The sequence below is a fragment of the Rhodnius prolixus genome, unplaced genomic scaffold (genome assembly GCF_049639745.1).
Source record: "Rhodnius prolixus isolate KJV_2025 unplaced genomic scaffold, Rpr scaffold_3, whole genome shotgun sequence".
Classification (NCBI taxonomy): domain Eukaryota; kingdom Metazoa; phylum Arthropoda; class Insecta; order Hemiptera; family Reduviidae; genus Rhodnius; species Rhodnius prolixus.
The window spans coordinates 17,318,387-17,337,846 of NW_027411603.1; the positions used below are offsets into that span (position 1 = coordinate 17,318,387).

General features: G+C 31.6%; 1 protein-coding gene across 4 annotated transcripts in view; it reads left to right on the forward strand.

Annotated features, from left to right (window-relative positions):
- tmod (tropomodulin) overlaps positions 1-19,460 on the forward strand; it is a 120,505-nt gene that overhangs the window by 4,931 nt on the left and 96,114 nt on the right. The gene's annotated exons all lie outside the window — the stretch shown is intronic.

Below are 19,460 nucleotides of genomic sequence, written 5' to 3' on the forward strand. Positions count from 1 at the left end.
CTGTGACATCTAATAAATTCTAAAAAATGTGAAGGAAAAGTTAATGCAGTAAAATTACTTAAATTATATCAATGAAGTATTAATGAAATGTTGGGAACTGCTGATTTGTGTACCTTTTGGCGTTTAATCAACCCTTATACTTAACTTTTTAAACTGTAAGTTTTTGTTAAGGAGTAACAATAAGAATCAAGAGTCATGTGATTGTTCACATGACATTTCCTTTTCATAAAGTGTTCTTTACAATGGAAAACTTGTACAGCGAACATTTTCATTTGATTTTTTCAAACTTTCCGCTTCTCCTTAACATGACTTGTATTAAATTTATGCAGCAATAAGCACAGTTTGATAGGGAAATAGCCAAAGGAGGTCCTGGGTTCCTATCGAGACGTGCTGCCCATAGACTTTCCTTTTTTTTTATCTTGAACCCAGACATGTGAAGTAGTGAATAGAAACCTTGGAATTTTCCACACTAGATCTACCTGCAGAAAAGGAAAGTATTTCAGTAGTGCCAAATGCGAAATCACCTTGAGCATAATGCATCAACTAAATGTATTATACTTCTCCAAAATTGTTTCAAGTAAACAAAAAAATCATGAATCCATTTTGAAAACAAGAGGGAAGTGAGCTGAATGATTATTTAAATTTTTTTAAATTTTCAGCCTTCAAAAAAAAAACATTCTACACTTATGTAAATTATTGACGGACTACGTAAACTCTCATTTATTAGTGTTCTTGGCAACCAGCATGCTGCTGCACAGTTGGGGATTATTTTAGCAATACTTACATTTACGCTTGGACTGCTGACGTCAAGGAAGGCTTACTTTCATGAATGAAAATTATTTTTAATTCTTATTTCAACATTACTAAAAGTAAATTTAAATATAGTCTAGACGTTGCCGAGTAATAAAAAAAGGTTTGCCCACTGTATAAACATAAATGTTCAGTTAAATCTTATAATAAATCCAAGAAAATTTAAACATTACTCACTTCCGTGTAAAATTCAACTGATTCTCGACGAAATAAAACTATTGCCTATCTTTGTATTTTCTGCTGCTTGTGCCAAAGAAAATCGTGTGGTATTTCACCTCACAAGCTCCTCAAAAACATATTTTGAAGTGCTTTTCTGAAATTGATTGTTAAGAATGAAGTTGGTGAGTGTATTTTCACTTATTCAGTGACAATATTCTTCAGGTCTTTTCAAGATTTTGAATTGTTTTTTGATAATTATTGATAGTTATGGTATTTACAGTAATTATAGCATTTTGTTTTTATATTTTTTCGCCGTTATTTTGGGATGTTATCACATTTAATGAAAAACGTCAATTACTTGTAGCCTTTTATTTTCAAGTTCTTCAGTACACATTAAGGAATTTCGAAAACAGGTAACTTTTACTCAATACTGATATCGTTATGTCTCACATGCAATAAGTATCTAAAATTAAATATAAAAATTTGTTTTTCTGAACTTAATTCTTGAAATCTTCTTTTAATCTCTCCATATTTTTACATTGAATTACCAACTTTAAATCGAAGTTTCTTAAGCATGTTCCAAATCGTCAGATTCTCACATCAGATCTCATGTACTGCTTCTCTTGGAGAGGTGTTGATTTTTGATCGTAATATAAGTTGTAGCCGTAGCCGTAAGCGTCATATAATACACAACACCAGATTATCAGGAGTCTACAATAACTATTTTGCTACCCTTAGACGTTTTGTGCATCTTTATTCCTTTAAAGTTCAACAAGACAGAAAGGGTTATCTTTGCTCTTAAAGTAAAAACATTGTTGGATGTAGAAAATAATATTATTTATAAGAATTCACATCCAAACTTACGAAATACTTAAGATACGCCTACAAAATGTAGTGTAATATGGGCAAGAAGAAGCAAAACAGCCATCTTAGTCGATAAGTCTTCGTAAGCGTCATTCTACATCTCTTCCATATGAATTACCTTTATCTCAGATTCGGTTCTCTGCTGCGCACTGTAGCTAAAAAGCTAATTGATCCTCAAGAAGAGATATACCACTGCTAACTGAAGAGGTTGACGTAAAGCTGTTAACGGAACCAAAATCTTTGAAAACGTAGTTCTCGAAGATGCTCTTAGAAAGAGAAAATTTGCTATAAAAATAGGGTTCTGCCCAAATGGTACGGATTGCTGGGATATAACTAGTCCATCCAGTCAATTACCATAGACACAATGTTTCTCATTTAAGATTAGATATTTTTGTGTTTTATACAGAGTTTAGAGAGTGTCGGATCAATATTCTATTTCTATCTCATATGTTCACTGCCTTCCCTATTCTTAACTTTATTTGTTAAAAGACTGGATACTACTTTAAAGATATTGGATACTGCTTACAATATAAGCTTGCACTTAAAAAATAGAATTTTTTTTTTTAATGTTTGACGAGTGCAAAAAACAGCCATGATTTTAGGGAACTGTGATAATTGAAGCAAACATTAAGTTTTAACATACATGAAATGTCAGCGTTCTATATCTGGTAGACTGAAAGATACTTTTTCTGAGATATCTTCCTAAAATAAACATGTTCAAACTGGTCTTTCTTCTTAGTACGTAGTATGTTTTTATTTTAATTGTAATATTTTTATTTTCTATTTTGATGGAAACGCATTCTCATGGTTGCTTTTAAATTCAATGCAACGTCTTAAAAGGAGGAGAAACGCAAGATAAAACATGATTTATTCTCCATTTTATGACAGGGAATCTAAGAAGAGTAGATAGATTCAGATTTATGGCTATTAAAACATGGTTAGAAACTAGTAACTTAGTTTAACTTTCAGTTGTAAACAAAGTAAATGTTTCATTAAAGTCGCAACTGCATATAACCCTCAAACTAAATTTACTTGGTTTTAAAAATAAATAACTTCGAAAAGCAGAAAACAATTTAAAAAGATACAAATATTTATGGAACTAAATTTGGAAGTTTGTGTATGTTCAAGTAGATGTACTCGGCTATTTTTAGAATCACTTTACAAGAGGATGTTTCTGAACTATTTGTGGCTGGGCGATCTCTCTGGCAAACAACCACCAGAATGCCGACCCTAACTGTTGCTGTACACTAACTTTTAACGATATATAGCCCTTTTGATGAGACAGAGAAAAAAACGCTGATTGATGTCCAGTTAAAACGAAAATATAGAAGAAAATAGCCTAATGGATTAAACATATGTATCTTTAGAACATATAAAGTGCTCTAGAGCTTCTTTATAAAATCTAATGAAGTTGTAATTTTAATTTTTTGTTTATTTCTCTAACTGATTCATTAATTTTCTAAACTTTAGAATACTAAATGTAAATTTAGTTTGTGGAGATTTCATTAACGCATGTATTCTTCTCCGAAAGGCAAATATATTAGAATCAATGTTTAACTTCGTAAAAGTTTTAAAAGCCTGACTTTTCCCTCTAAATCAAACTGGTAGCCCCCGGGCCGCATGCGGTCCCCAAAATAATTTTTTGTGGCTCACTTTGTTCTGAAATAAAATGAAAACAGACAAAATTGTTAGGAAGAAAATATCGCTTAGGGGGACATCAAGGGAATACCGTACACAAAATGCACTCCCTCGTTAACCCTTTAGCTACAGAAGACGAGTTATACACGTAGTCCGGAGCCTTATCTGGAGGCCTAAGGGAAACGAAGCGGCAGATTTATTGGCCCGGGAAGGCTCTGCGGGACTCTTCGTTGGCCCGGAGCCCTGTTTTGGGGTTCCGAAGTGTGTTAAGACTACGACCATTAACTTATGGGTGCAGAGTAGGTCTCAGGAGTGGTGGCTTGCCACCACTGGGCAGAGACAGGCGAAGGAGTTTATTAAAGGCTATTCGCCGAGGCTGACTGCAGAATTAATCCGTCAAGGCCGTGGGGCTATATGGATGATTGTAGGCCTATTAACTGGCCACTGCAGGCTCAGAAAACGCATGCATCGCATGGGCCTGGCAGATGATAGCCACTGTAGGTTCTGTCAGGAAGAGGAGGAAACGGCACTGCACGTGTTGTGTCAGTGTGAGGGGCTCGTGTAGCTAAGGATGTTACTTCTCGGGGAGGAAAAACCAAGGCCTTTGAGCTTTACCCAAGAGTCGCTCTCCAGCATTAAGAGTCTGATTAAAAGGACAGATCTAGAGGGTGAGTTTTAAAGTGAGGGGAGCCACAATAGATCCAAAGGGGTCGCAGTGGCGTAGGCCTTGAGGCTGCCCTAGTCTAATCTAATCTAATCTACCTGGAGCCCTGCGGGCGTGTATAAACATGGAGACTCCGGCGACGTTTGTTTGGAAGCGATATGTCTACAACTCTAAGTGAAATTCCGGTTTTAAGAGACAAAAAGAGGTAGGAATTCCCCAAAATATATTCTTACGTTCTCAGTCTTTGAAACCAGATATAGCAAAACTTGTTCGAGGAAATTGCTGGCCAAGTTTCGGGTAAAAAAGAATAATTTTCGTTTTATAAATACAATTATATAGTGTTTTAAAATATCCTATCCATATTCTTGAATCCTTACTTCGGAATATAAATTTAACAAAATTTATGGTAAAATTTGTCGTCATTGTGAGTAATAAACTGGATTTCTTCGTTGTAATAAAACATTCTTCAGTTATTGTTACTATGAAAGTAAATAGTTTTCATTCAAAGATATTTTGAAATTTGACACCAGCCCTTGATTTATAAATGTCAAAGGGTTGATCACACTTGAACCGCTGTGACGTGTGAATACTGGCCAAGAAAGGTTAGTAGTAGATACGTCACAGACGGAAATACATCTGTCAGCAGAGTATCATTAAGTGTAGAGGATACTAGATCATCTCTTTAAATCTATCCGTTTAATAGAATTGTTAGTAGATTCAATGTTTCATGCAGTAATCTGTAAAGTGCTAAGATTTGATTTGTTATAATTTCTAAATCTAAGTAAACTTGGAAGAAACCCAATCCGTTTAATTTTAACACAGTTAATTATGGAGTTTTATTTAGAAGAAGAAGATGAGGTAAAAACAGTTTTTTAACAAATATTTAAAGTATAAAAACAGAAAATCAAGGAAGTGTTGCATGCAAGATTTTTGCTCGTTGCACCAGTAAAAGGGAGCCACATAATTTTAATTATTTTCAATAATTTTAATGTAGAGAAACATATTTCTCATTTTTTTCTTTTTTACCATTAATAAATATATATGAACTAACAGTTTAAAACTCTAGCAGTTTGTGATTTCCGTAATAATTTTTTGTCGTTTTATCAAAAATGCAGCAAGTTATGCACATTGTTTTTCTAATTCATTGCCTGACGAATCGCAGATCCTGTATCAGCTCATATTTTTTGATGCCCTCTCCGGATTAACGCTTCTCAAACATTGATATTTCTCTGAACATATCCTCTCACTAGTTACAGTTGGCAACTTTAGGACTGTTGCGCCATAACATAGCTATCGTCGTGAAGAATGTTTCATACAGTTTCCACTTTTAGGGATAAAATTTAAATAATTTAAAGTCAGCGTAGAATGCTCAGTTGCCAGTCGAGATTCTTTTTTGTTATCTCATCATACTCATTTATTCCCATAATTTGTAGCGAACCGACTTGCTTTAAGTGGAACACATCCTCACTTTAATCATTGACCTTCTTCATGGGTATGAAGTGTTTAACTGATTCCTGATGGCCTCTTAGTTGAATCTTGTGTAAAAATCGTTCAACAAAATCTTCATTCTTCCTTGGTGGAATATGGAAAGAAAAGCAATGAAGGACTTTAATTTTTTTGGAGAAATTAATGATTTCTTCCCAAGTTCTTTTAATTAAAAAATAATCAAATGGTATCCTATTTCGAAGAGCAACAATAATTGCTTTAATTGTTTTTGTAGAATACTGAAATGAGAAGTAATAACGACCTATGTTGATGGATTTGGTTGAAAAACGTCTGGTTAAATAAACTTATTTGTTCGTTCCGTTTTTGCGAAACAGCTTCCAGTGGAGCTGAAATTCATACCCAAACTTTTTTCTTTTTTTTTATCAAAAAATCGATTACAAAGTAGTAGTTCATTTCTTTTCTAAGTTCTGTTTGGATTCAGTAAAGTATTTTCTTCCACTTACCTTGTAACCAGTTAAGCGCGTTTGACGAGTACACACATCAAACCAAATCTCTGTTACGGTGCGTTCGACGTGTATACTCGTTGTGAAAAATATAAAATTGCCATTAACTATAAAATCTCGAAATTTTAATAAAATACAATAAGAATATTATTTGGTTGGATGTTTCCTTTATCTTACCAATAGAACTGACAAGTATCTTATGCGGAGGGCGTGGAGGCAGTTAGCCAAATGATAAGTGGTACATGTTTGTTCTCCGCATTAGAGATTGGGAATTACGCACACAAACAGAAGCTCTCAACCCCTTGTGGATGCCGTTTTTACCTTAGATAGAGGTTCAGACCTCTCAGTACGAGCATGATTTCATTTTGCACAGAATTGAAAGCTCTTTTCTTCCTTGTAAAAAGCTCTTGCGTCCCTAGTTAACCAGGGAATGCATACGTGAAGCGGTGCAATATTTTGAAGCACAGAAGGCTCTGTAATCTCAAGCCCCAGAGAAATTGCAGAAAAAGTGCTTGCCGTGACTATTATGACGTTGTAAACTTTTGGTTGTTTTGCCCCTGCGTTCGACGTGTATACACGTCATTGTCTGATTTTAATTCTGCACACAGTGAGGGTTTTTTTTAAAACTAAATTCCACACTTAACTGGTTAAACAATAATAGTCTTTAATAATTTAATTGGCTGATAATCACTTTCCTATATTTGTTTTAGACTTGTAGAAAAATTACCTTTAAATTAAGTAGATTTTCTTTATATTTTTAGATTTGGCACAAATTTTGACTCCCTAATATTTTTCAGTAGGCCTTACGTTTGGGGTTGTGAGATTTATGTGTTTCCTTGTGTTATATAATTAAATTTGTTTCATACGTTTTGTACCATAGGTAATAATCGCTAGGTATGCTCTCATTAAAAACATTTTAGACAAAAAAAAATGAGTTTACTTAATGTGTTCGCCTGAACACAGTTTTACTAACTATAATTTTAATTTTCAAGATTTATTGTTCTATTTTGTTGGTTTGTAAAGGAAAAAAAGAAGTTCTTATTAAGAAGACCTCATCATATTTTCATATATGATTTTGATTTAATCAGTATTTAGTTATTTTAATCGCACAGAAGAATGGAATTGCATTTTAAAAACTGGTAATCGTTCAAACAAATATAAAATAAATTCTGTAAATAAAAAAGTCAATTTAATTAATTTAAATTGGTAGTAAGTTAGAAAGGACTGACAGTGTCCAAACGAGGAAGGATCAGTCATGCAGAACAAACTATTTTAATGTCGATATGGAAAACTTAAAACACCCCTTGGTGGACGATTAGTTCTTTCCCTTACTAATGAATAATGTACAAGACAATAACTAGACTTTGCGTATAAGCTTACTAATATCGTATGTACAGATGGAAATAAAAAAATCGACGACGCTTTCGACTTATTGAGAACGACAACGCATCCAAACAAACAGTCATACTACCAGACAAACAAATTGCAGACTGTTGATTTGTTCAAGAAACCTTCTGCTCTAGATAGACCTGCTAAAGTAACACTTAAAATTGAAGAATTTACTTCTTTAAAAAATTAAATTGGAAGTATGTATTTTGGAATGAAAAATTACCTGCCCCTCATTTACACTTGTTAAAATCTATAAACAAAGTCATAGGCAAATGTCCTCTCTGTTATAGAAAATTATTACTTGTCAGTTGAATTTAAATTTATTTCCTGTTTCAGTTTTGTAGTGTGCATTATATCGCTGTTATTACAGGGGAACAGACAATATATTCTGTGGACTCTCTAGCTGGGGGCATTGAGGGAGTTGATTATGTATATTTATAAAGATACTCCCACTTCTACTCTAGGATTACCGAATGTCATCTGTTCTGATAGAAGACAAAACAGCTGCCAAACTCTGAAATAGGGCCAACCATGTTTACTCCTATCGTATACTACCTTTCCCTCTTCACAATCTTTAGTTCCATTATTCTCACGGCTTTTGTCTCACATTTTTAAGAAAATTTAGTTTAAAAAAACAAAATCTACATTCAGTTAATCCTCTAATGTAGATGTTAATTTTTGTAGAGCTTACAAAAAAAAAATAATTAAGCATTCTTATAGAAGAGAAAAAAAATTGCAAATTGAAATAAAAGGTTTAATGGAATAATACTTTCATATACTGAAGCTGCGTTATGATTTTGAACGAACAACAATTTAAGTTCATATTATTATTTAAGAGATATTATTTATTAAGTCTTAAAGTGGAGATCACAGAATTCTGACTTAAGGGTTCCAAGTTAGTCGCTTGTCTGTATATAACTCACGGTAGCGATCTGGGAAGCGTCGTATTACTTAATATCCGAGGACAGAGGAGTGTCGGAATGTAAAAATGGTTGGAAATTTATCATCACTATTATTGATGCTATAAAACGACAATAATTAGATTTCCATTCGATACTATAGATCAAACTTCGCCAAAGCATCAATACTATTGTCTTCATTTTAGAATTGTCTGTAACTAAAGATATGGCAATTATTGATTGCCGAGCCCTACTATCTTATTAAAATTGCCTTTCTCCCAGCAAATGGACGTTCTGCATTCTCCTCTAGTTCTTAATATATTTACATTTCGATATTAGTTGTAAAGACAAGTTGTAAAAATAAACAAATAGGCACACAATATCAACAGAAATTCAGAGAATTACCTTAAGATATCTTACAACGTATCAGCTAGGAGACATTTATGTGTAACTATTTTATGATTTTCAGTAGATTGAGGAGAATTTTTTTGAACACATTATAATACAAACCAGAATATATTTGCATAATGAGAAAAGAGATATGATAGAAAAGAATAAATGGTGAATGTTGGTCGGCAGATTTACGTAAATTGCTCAAAATGTGAATTTTCATTTAGGACGTATGTATGTAAATATACCTCAAGTATTGGTAAATATCCGGAGGCTTTGCCTAAACCCAGTGATTGATATCATTTTAAATTGCCGTTATTAGCACTTTGTGCTTTATCTCTCATCTAAATCAAAACGATTTAGTTACGTTGTTTTAATAAACATTTTAGCTAGAAAGAAAGAAATAGTTCTTTGTGCAGATTAGTTTTACCAAAGAAAGTCTAGAAAAACATTAAAATTGAATCTGAGAGTTTTTTTAGACACTGTTAATTAGGAATAACTATTAAAACTATTTGTTAAAGTGAATATTGATGCGATTCAAAAATAAAACGTATAGATATTTACTAACTATTTAGAAAACATAAACTCCGTCTGACAAGTGAAGGTCCTGTTAAACACGCTGACCTCCCTAATTGTATGGCATTAACGTGGCATAATACCAAAATTTTAAATTCTTTTTTTTAATTTTAATATGTCAATGGTTCTACATTGCGTGAAGGTATGCTAGACAGCCGTCACGAAGTTCACAGTAGTGTTTACTTTTTCATTGAAGCAGGAAACAATCATTTGCATTAGCCAAAAATATTAAATAAATAAAAATTTAGTATGTTGATATTAGGGCCCCTGCTGTAGACTACTTTCTTCTTTGCAAGGTACAGGCCCCTCTACTCGGTTAGCTCCTTAGATCCGCTTTACTGGTAATATTAGATTTCAACTCCTCCTCTGCCCGCACGAAAGCTCGTTCAGGTCTGATGATTTGTGGTCGCTATTTGCAGACTTGCAGGCGTTACCACTATCCATACATTGTAAAGATGGACCCGTGTGGTAGCTAAGGGTTGCTCTGAATCATTGGACTGAATACTTTAAGAACACGATATCTTTTTCTCACCAAAATGCTGAACAAGGACAGGAATTTTAAAATTATCAACCAACCTTTCGTCGTGACTTTTTTCACTGAGAACTTATTATCTTCTTAACAAAAACTTAAAGTTTGAAAAGTTAAGTATAAGAATTGATTAAACGTGAAAAGGTACACAAATCAGTTAGTACCTAAGATTTCATTCATACTATATCGATAACATTTAAGTAATTTTACTGTAGTAACTTTTCATTAATATTTTTTACAATTTATTAGATGTTACAGACCCTAATGCTATTTTCATATAAGAAAGATTTGTTCAAGTAGCACACCATTTAACTTAGATTGACTGTAATATCTATTAATCTATAACAATAAAACTATTATTCACAGATTAAAAAAGTTATAAAAAATAAAAAAAATTATGTGGCTAATATCAAAAACTTTTTTTAAAAAATACTTACGCCAACATACATCAATGATTTTGTTTATTTATTTTTAAATAGAAATCGTCGGTTTAAGTTCATTCTTCGACTAAAGTGATTGTTACTTTATGTAGTAGTCAAACGTTACTAATAATTGGTAATAATTAATCTGGGTTAATATTAAATAATATAGTTTTCTTAAACTACAATGTTAATCTAGGTGATCTTCCCTCAATGTTGTATTATAAAAAGTAGATAAAGAAATGCATATTTTTAGGGCAGCCAATAAATTATTAAAGTATTTTACTACAAGTACTCAATTAAAGAGACTATAGTAAATTGCAATAGAGAAATAAATAATTATAATTGACTTATTAAGTATTGTTGAATAATATACTTGTTATTAATTGTGTGTTATTTGTACTCTCGAGTGGAAGATTCAAACTTTGTTTTAAATCCGTGGATCAAATTCAAATAGTAACTAACTTTAACTTTGTCTTTTCCTATTTTAATGTGTTTTTGATTAAACAGAATAAAGGGCATAATAGAGAGCAATCAGAAAAATAATTTGAAATAGAGTTAAAACATAGGGTCTAATTATTTATGAAGTTGTAATTTCATGTAATATACACTTCATCATTATCGTAACAATAAATTATGAAATGGCCAGCATAAGAGGCTGGGACATCTAATAAATTGTAAAAAATATTAATTAAAGGTTAATACAGCAAAATTACTCAAATGATATCAATGAAATGTTAGGTAATTGCTGACTTGTGTACATTATGGCGTTTAATCAACCCTTATACTTAACTTTTAATTTTGTGTTAAGTTTTGTTGTTAAATCCTTAAAACATTGTTCTTTATATCAGTTATAGAGCAAACGTTTATCCATAATTGGGTAAAGAATTCATTGAAATCTGAACAATACAATATAGTAGTTTGAAATTTCATCGACTTTAAAAACCACTAAAATTTAACCTTCTATTTCTCATTACCTATCATCACTAGAACAGTATAATTTATACCAGTCATAGAACTAACTTTTATCTACAATTGCGTAAAGAATTCATTGAAATCTGAACAATATGAAAAGAGATATAGTGGTTAGATATTTCATCGACTTTAAAAACCACTAAAATTTATCCTTCTATATCTTATTACCTATTATCACTAGAACAATATAATTTTTACCAGTTATAGAACTAACTTTTATCTACAATTGGGTAAAGGATTCATTGAAATCTGAAAAATACGAAGGGAGATATATACGAACAATGAGTTCAAAGAGTTGTGTTCAATAACTCTACTCTCCTTAAAAATCTAAGTTATTTTACATGTTTACTATCTGAAAACATACCGCACATCTTTCCCTTTGGTATGGTTTTTTAAATGGAGATCTATTGATGGGAGGGTTCACCTTATCGTCCACAACTCAATAATCGACTAAAACTCGATCTTAAGCTGCTAATTTAGTCCATCAAAAGCGTTGGTAAACAGAGGTGATGGTAAACTACTAATACGAGTAAACTACTAAAACTCGTAAAGGTGCTGCGATTTTCTTGTAGAATTGTGTAACCATAAACCATAACTGTATTTTTACATTGTTTCAATTAATATTAAACTATTTTGCATAAAAATTATATTTATAAGATCTGTAAAAAGTGAATAAAAGATTTGAGTTTTTATTTAGTTTAAATTGAGGCAGATGTTTGGCTGTTGTTTGGAGGGTTTAAGTCAATGCTGGCATTAGTGGGAAAAACAGGACTGCCTTTGTTATGTGGAGCTGTGGTTTTGATCTTTGTCAAGTAGTTACAGCAATAAAAATATACATAGTTGGCACTGTCTCATACCTAATGTGCACAGTAAATTTCTAAGTTTTACAGAGAAAGAATTGAAATCTGTTTAGATCAGAATGGAATGATGAAAGAATGCTGTTCTTTTGGCCCAATTTCCATTTGTTATAAAAGTTTGGCACCGATCTACATATTTGTTTATTCCAAATTTCATTAAGTAATATTTAATGCAATGAATATTTAATGATAAATACTTGAAAGAGCAAAAATATAATTTCAAGAGAAAGTGATTATTTCTGCATTTAATTGTTGAATTTTTTTTAAAACCCTAATTTATAAAATAACTTTAACATGCATTGTTTTGTCACACCCAACTTCTTGAAACACACCTCAGGGGCGTGAATAACTCCTCAACACCACTCAGGCCCCAACTTTCTAGTCAAAAAAAAAAAGAACAAAAAGTTTCTTATGTATAGAAAAATATTGATAAGTTGAAATGGATTTATTTAAGACAATTGATGTCTTAAAAACAAGAATCGGAAAAGTAAGTGAAAAACATCATTCCGTTGTTTGAACGGTTGTCGGATTCCGAGTAAATCTTCATATAAAAACCGCGAACATATTGTATTATAGCTATCAAGAATATAACTTTTTCAAAATAAGACAATATTGCCTTCCTCTCACAGAAAGTGCGAATACTTATGAAAGAATTAACTATTTCTTTTAAAAAATATCAATTTGAAAAACAGGGTTTTTAATCCTGCGATTCTCAATCTATGATTTTTTTTTTTCTAAAAGCTAAACGAAGTTTGTGAGAACGAGTGAGTAAGCGACAGAAAGGAAGAATTTGGGAAAACCAAAAATTTGGAGTAAGCTCAAATTGGTATTCCACTTCCAAAAATCAATAATGGAAGTGCTTGGCAGTTTGGGATTAAAATTTTTAGCGTAAATATATATTTTTTTTAATTCTGTCACTTCAGTGACTTCCTTAAAGTATCATTTAGATAGATTCTAGCAGGGCGGCCTTAAAGAAATGGCCTACGCCACCGTGACCCCAAGAATCTATTGTGGCTAACTACCATTTAACTGACTACAGATTTCATGGCTTTCATTTCTATAAAATTGTTTACTGATAGTGGAGGTTGTCAGGCTTGCTGTTCTCTAAATTTTTATTCCACCTTAACGAACACTAGCAGCTCCTTTCTATGTAAATCTAGTCCTGAAGTAAAAAATTAATGCTAATGTCTTGTGGGTATCAAAGTTGCTGTAATTATCTAGATTGACCAATGATGAGATATTACACTCTTGAATATTTCCAGAAATAATAATTGAAATTCTTATTACATTTAATATTCATTATTAGTTTGGATCAGAGTATGTTGAAGGCAGTTTTTTTTAATTGCAATTGCAGTGCAATCGTGGGCAGTTCTGTGGTTAGTGTTGTCGGTGGCGTTAAAGAAAGATTTAGATTGCAAAAAGATTCTCAGTGTTAAGTGCTATTTTCCTGTTGTAGAGAAGTACTTCCAGTTCCAATCGTTCGGAGCTCCTTAGGAGAATTGAATGGGAATTATTGAGATTAGCGGAATTGTGGAGAATTCAATATTGAATCAGTTGTTTTACTAGCTAAAATATAAAAGTGTGTAAACACAATGCCCATGAGGAGGGAAGTAATGAGTGCCAAACTATAATAATGGTATTTGGTTCAAGGGGTTCTGAACAAAGAGTGCAACTGTTTTTTCTAGGATCGTTCACATGCCAGTGTTGTTTATTAGAGGATGGACAGTAGCGCCCTTGTGGTAAGAACAGGAAAGTGGCCATCTCGGCTGTCTGCCAAACTTTCTTATAAAACACATTTCACCACAGATAATTTTAATTTAATATTATTTATAAAAATATTTTTTTGAGCATTATTAAAAATAAAATAAATAAATATACCTTTCAAAATAGTCTTAAACATAAGTGTGGGAATTATTTTGAGCATTTTTTATTTAAATTAGCATAGAAATTAGTGTAATACAACACTTAAATAGTATTAGTTGTTTAACTAATACTCTTTAGTCTTGAAATGTTATATTATTCAGAATTTCATCTAAATATATTGATTTAAATTAGCATTTCAAGCAGTATCGATCAGTATATAACTAAAGGTGTTAATGTATGAAAGTATAGATACCAAATGCAAGTGGTAACCTCTTTTAAATGTTTAATTTTTATTTATTGGGACATAGACCTCAAAAGTATATAAAAGTCTACAGTGCCTCATGTGTCATGGAATCTAGGTAGCCCTCCAACAACACCAGTGATCCTATTTCTACACGTGGCGCCCCAAATTCTATATTTCATTCCATTTGGTATAGCATCAACTTTTATGAGTGTAATCCTGAACATAAAGTCTGCAGAAATTCTTAGTAATCTTCACAAGCTGAAGCTTATTTTTGTTGTCTTGGAACATCGACTCTATTTTACTTCATCTGAGTTTTTCTAATAGAAGACTATTAAAGTAAAGCAGAGAATACCCAGCTTCATTCTCTAACTTCACTAAAAATATTCAACATAAAAATAGATAATTTATAAAATTCAATAATATTCTGCTACTTCTGCACCTTGGCAACGTAAATATTTTGTCTATTTAATAAATTATTTTACCACGCGACACTCCTACCACCGTACCCTGATTGCGGAACACTGTCCTACATTTTCATTAGATTTTCAATCCTAGACTGTCTTCCAATTATATTTTAATAAAAAATTAAGAAATTGAAGTTGTTTCTTCCTCAAGTGGCATTTTTTTTTTCAAAAACTTATAGATTCGTCGCGAGGACAAGTGTTGAATGCAGTTTTCTTCATTACCAAAAAGAACTCAGAGGTGCGTTACATTCTAAGAACAGATTGCTAAGCAGTTTGCTAAGTCTAAACTACCTTAGCTGAAAAATTCTTTGCTGAGCAAGCTCACTTCACTTAGATATGTCTCAACTTTTCCAATCGGAACGCAGGTCTTTTTAGTCTTACCTAGTCTAGAGATAGATTCTCCCGGAGAATAAATCCCAAAAGTTCTTTGAATCCAGAAGCTCGCATGATCAAAAAGAGCAGACATATCTCATTTGCCGAAAAAATGCAGAATTTCAAGTGAGTGAGGTAAAGTTTAAAGAGGCAAATAATATTCTAAAAGGACATATATTTGACAAATGTCTTGCCAAAAATCAGAATTTGGAGACAATCAGATGACGTTAATCAACTTAACTGAATGTTTATTCTGTTTCCAACGATATAATCTCTTAAAGATGCCTATGAATTATGAAAATACAAGAGTATTAATAATTATAATAACCTAATATAATAGAAACTTCATCAAAGAAAAATGGATTTAGAGGTGCCGCCCTTTACGTGGATGTCTCTCATCTATTTTGGGTTCCTCGAAAATAGCCTCAGTGAATTGATGGTGAATCTTTTGCTCTAATTATCCAATTTTTGAGAGAAAATTAGATTTAATGGTTCTGAGACTAAAAGTTGGGTTTCATTACTTGTTATTCAGAATAAAATTTGGGTCCACTGATGGATCAAATTGAGAGTTATTCCACACTTGGAAAAAAAAATCCCAATTTTTTCAATTAAACTTTGAATTGCAATAAGAGAAAGTCGTGTGAGGGTTTCGAAACATATTTTGTTAGAATAATAAGCAAACAATTCACAGCTATCTAAAGGACGATTGTCTAAAATTAGCCGAAGTTAAAATTAGAACATTTACATTAAAATTGACCTTTAAAAAACGGAAATTTAAACACACAAATATTTCTTTTTATTCCATTTATTTGGCACAAACATTTTTTTTTTTCCTGGTATGAATGCCTGATCTAAAAATTTGAATTTCCCATCAAATTGTTCTATTTACAATCAAATTAATTATGACTGCACGACTATTGTAGAAGAAAATGCAAAATTTATGCGTTAAATGTGTAATATATACACACATATAATGAGAATAGTTGTATTAATTAAAATTAAAGTGGGGAACTATAAGGTGATATGTTTTTTAGTAACCATGTAGTAAATATCAGTAGTAAATTCATCAAGAATTCTTGTTTTTTACTTCTTAATCGGAAAGATAAAAGTAGTGTTTGCTCTCTTCAAAAAGCTGAAGATAAACATCTTTGAAAAGTTTTATGTTTGCTTTCTTAACGGGCAGTACTCTGGAAAATTGTAAAACATTTTAACTTCAGGACTATTTCTTGATTTCCAGAGCCCAGTGCGCTCTATACTTTTACCAATGCTGCTTTTGTAGCTTCTAACAACGCACACTAGGTAGCACTCAGTTTGCTATAGTGATTCCCATCTTTTCTAGCAGCAAATTTGTGGCAAAATCACTCACACTTTTTTAATATTTATAGAAAACTTTTTTTATAAAAGACTATTTTATAAATATGATATAGAATAATAATTATTATTTAATTGATATTTCAAATCAATAGAGTTCTTTTGATGTTTGAAAAAAGAAATTCTTGAATACGCTATTACTGGAGAAGTTAAAAATTAATTGAATGCTCTTTGCAAACACCATAGCAATTTAGTGGCAAGGTTACTCAGCAATTTAGTGTGGCTAGAGTAATATTACTGTTACTGAATTGAAAGCTGTATTTACTGTTCTTGAAAAAAAAAAAAAAACTTTAATTTTCCGTTCGTTTAGACTGGCGATCGAGGCTATTAAAAATTCAGATTACCAAAGTCTCTTGCATACAATAAATAGATTTGAAAATTTAAGAGAATCACACCTAATTCTGTTTATAATTTTAACTCGTTGACACTAAAATTCAATGCCTTGATTAATCAAAAAATCTTTATGATTGCTCTTAGTTTGTCCATGAACAGTCTGAGCAAAACATTCTTTCAAATAATAAAATTAAACAAACTGGCCATGTGATAAATAAGACGGTCAAAGTTTACTTTGCTGTTTGGAAATATTGTTAATTAACAATTTTAAGTGAGTGATAACCAATTCGCATTTAACTACAAGATATACTATTATAATTCCCTTTGTTGTCAGCATTCTATGTAGAATATGGTCCTTTGTAATGGAATCCGTTGGAAATCTCTTGAAAGATTTCTTTCTTGCTTTCATAAACCGACTACTCAAATTGAAACTTAACTTTTTTAAAAACTGTAGGTAAATGACAATTTTTAAGAAGTATAGAAAAAGTGGACTATAACGGTGTTTTATTTTTTACTATTTTTTTAAAGAAACACCTAATTGACATCTTGGATGTACTTTGGGTATATCGACAAGTCTTGGGCACAAATCCTTTTCCGAAATATCTACCTCCATGTTTACTTCGGACAGTCAGATGGTGCTGCCACTTATTCTCATTCAGAAAATCCCAGTTTCATAAAAATCAATTACTGAATCCATGTTACACATATATTTCTCAGTATTAACTGACAGCAGGCGAGAACCATGTGTTCCATTTCATTCTGTTTTCCTGTTTACATCCATTAAATTTATTTAAAATTTCTATTATTTTAACAAAAAAGATCACTACTCTATTATTAAAACAATCAAAAGATCTCAAGCTGTTTGTAGCCTTGGCCTAATTATTAGACAGACGGCTGCTAAACAGTTTTATGTATGCAAACTGTCTGCTATTTCTCATCTCCACACACACACACATACATTATCTGTGCAACCTGTATAAGATGCTTTGTTTTTATTACTTCTATCCTTGAGTAAAAAGTAACTGTAGGCAGTAGGATGATTATCCAATTAAATTTTAAACATTTAATTTTCATAAAAATACATGAATCGAGCTACCTTATGATAATGAGAAAGGAGACAAAGTTCAAACTTTTCATTTATAATCGTCAACAAGTTTAAAGCGGAAATCCTCATTCAGAAGTACCGCTACGTTAATAGACTTTTCTACTTTTTTTAGAATTTCTTGAAAAAACTTCGATTTTATGTATCTAATTATTATTATTATTTTGCTTTATTTGTGCTACAATCAGCGCATTAGTACAGTGATAACAATGAACAGTTGAAGTAAACGAGTGGAGAAGTTACTCAGTGGTAACACTCCAAAACACTGAACTATTTAGTCACTCTCTTCACTAGAGAGGAGATCACGAGGCCACCACTCTTTCTTAAGTCGTCTTGTTGGGTTGTCAGGAAAAGTTCTAGAAAAAAGATTTTGAACTAGAGGATTTGCGTGTGATTACAGGTTGAAATGGAGTTTCTTGTATCGGGTTTTGGCGACTTAGGCGATAAAACGAATTTGAGATCAGTATGTATAGTCTGGTTAGAGTCTAAAAAAGAAGCGTTGACTGTGAATCGAAGTATTTTAGGTTCTAGAGACTCTAAATTCTTTGGAGATTAGTGCGTTTGGTTGAACCCCACAGTTCTATTCCATACGTCCATTGGGTTTTAAAGTAGAAGTATATATTATTATTGTTGTCTAGAGACAGTATATTGTATATCTAACGACTGAGTTTTTAAGTTGTCGATAGCGTCTTTTTAATTCTGTTCTTTTAAGTCTAGTGAAAGGCTGTATCTATTCAATAATTCAATCTTAAAAATGCAAGACTCTTGTAGAATTAATGCGGATTATACATTATTTTATAAATTACACTTCTTACAGAAAAACAATAAAGGATTTCAAGTATTATTGAAAAAAAAAAAGATAAAAATTATCAGCGATATTAGATTACGCAATACCTAATATCTCAAATACCAATTTCTCAAATCTTAAATTAATTTTAAGAAATTCTGAGAAGGGAATTTCGTAAAAATGTTATCTAAAATGTATATATTTTTTTAGAACAGGTTCCATCGCCAAAGAAGAGTATTTATTTATCTTCCAGTCCCTCTAATTGAAACATTGGCAGGAAAAACTGCTTAATTTAAATAATTTCCCAAATAATAAATTAAAAGAAGAAAAGTTATAAAATTAGGAGAGGAAATATGATGTTACAGACCAAATTTTTTTTTTTTTAATTTTCGCTATCATTTAATAATATTATTATATAAAGAACACTCGTAGTGGGTATACTACAAAGATCGCTTGGCCTTTCCTAAAATTCAACTACAAAGCCGAAACTTAATTAATATTAAAGGGGGATTTATTATTTTCTTGATATGTGGCCTATCTTCTTTATCGTAGTATGTTGGTTTCCAAAAGAGAAGGAAAAATCATGAAAATGAATTGGAATAACTGGAAATACATTTAGTGAATATGCAATTCAATTTTCTGCTGAAACCTAGATATGTGAAGTGGAAAAAAACAATGTATTAAAGTGGTTTAATAACTACAAAATGGGCTGGAGCTTTCTGCGCTTGTAAGAAACTTAAGATATTCTAGTAACAGAAAGTAATAAATACAAAATTACGCAAAATCTTAACAATCCCAAGGATAGA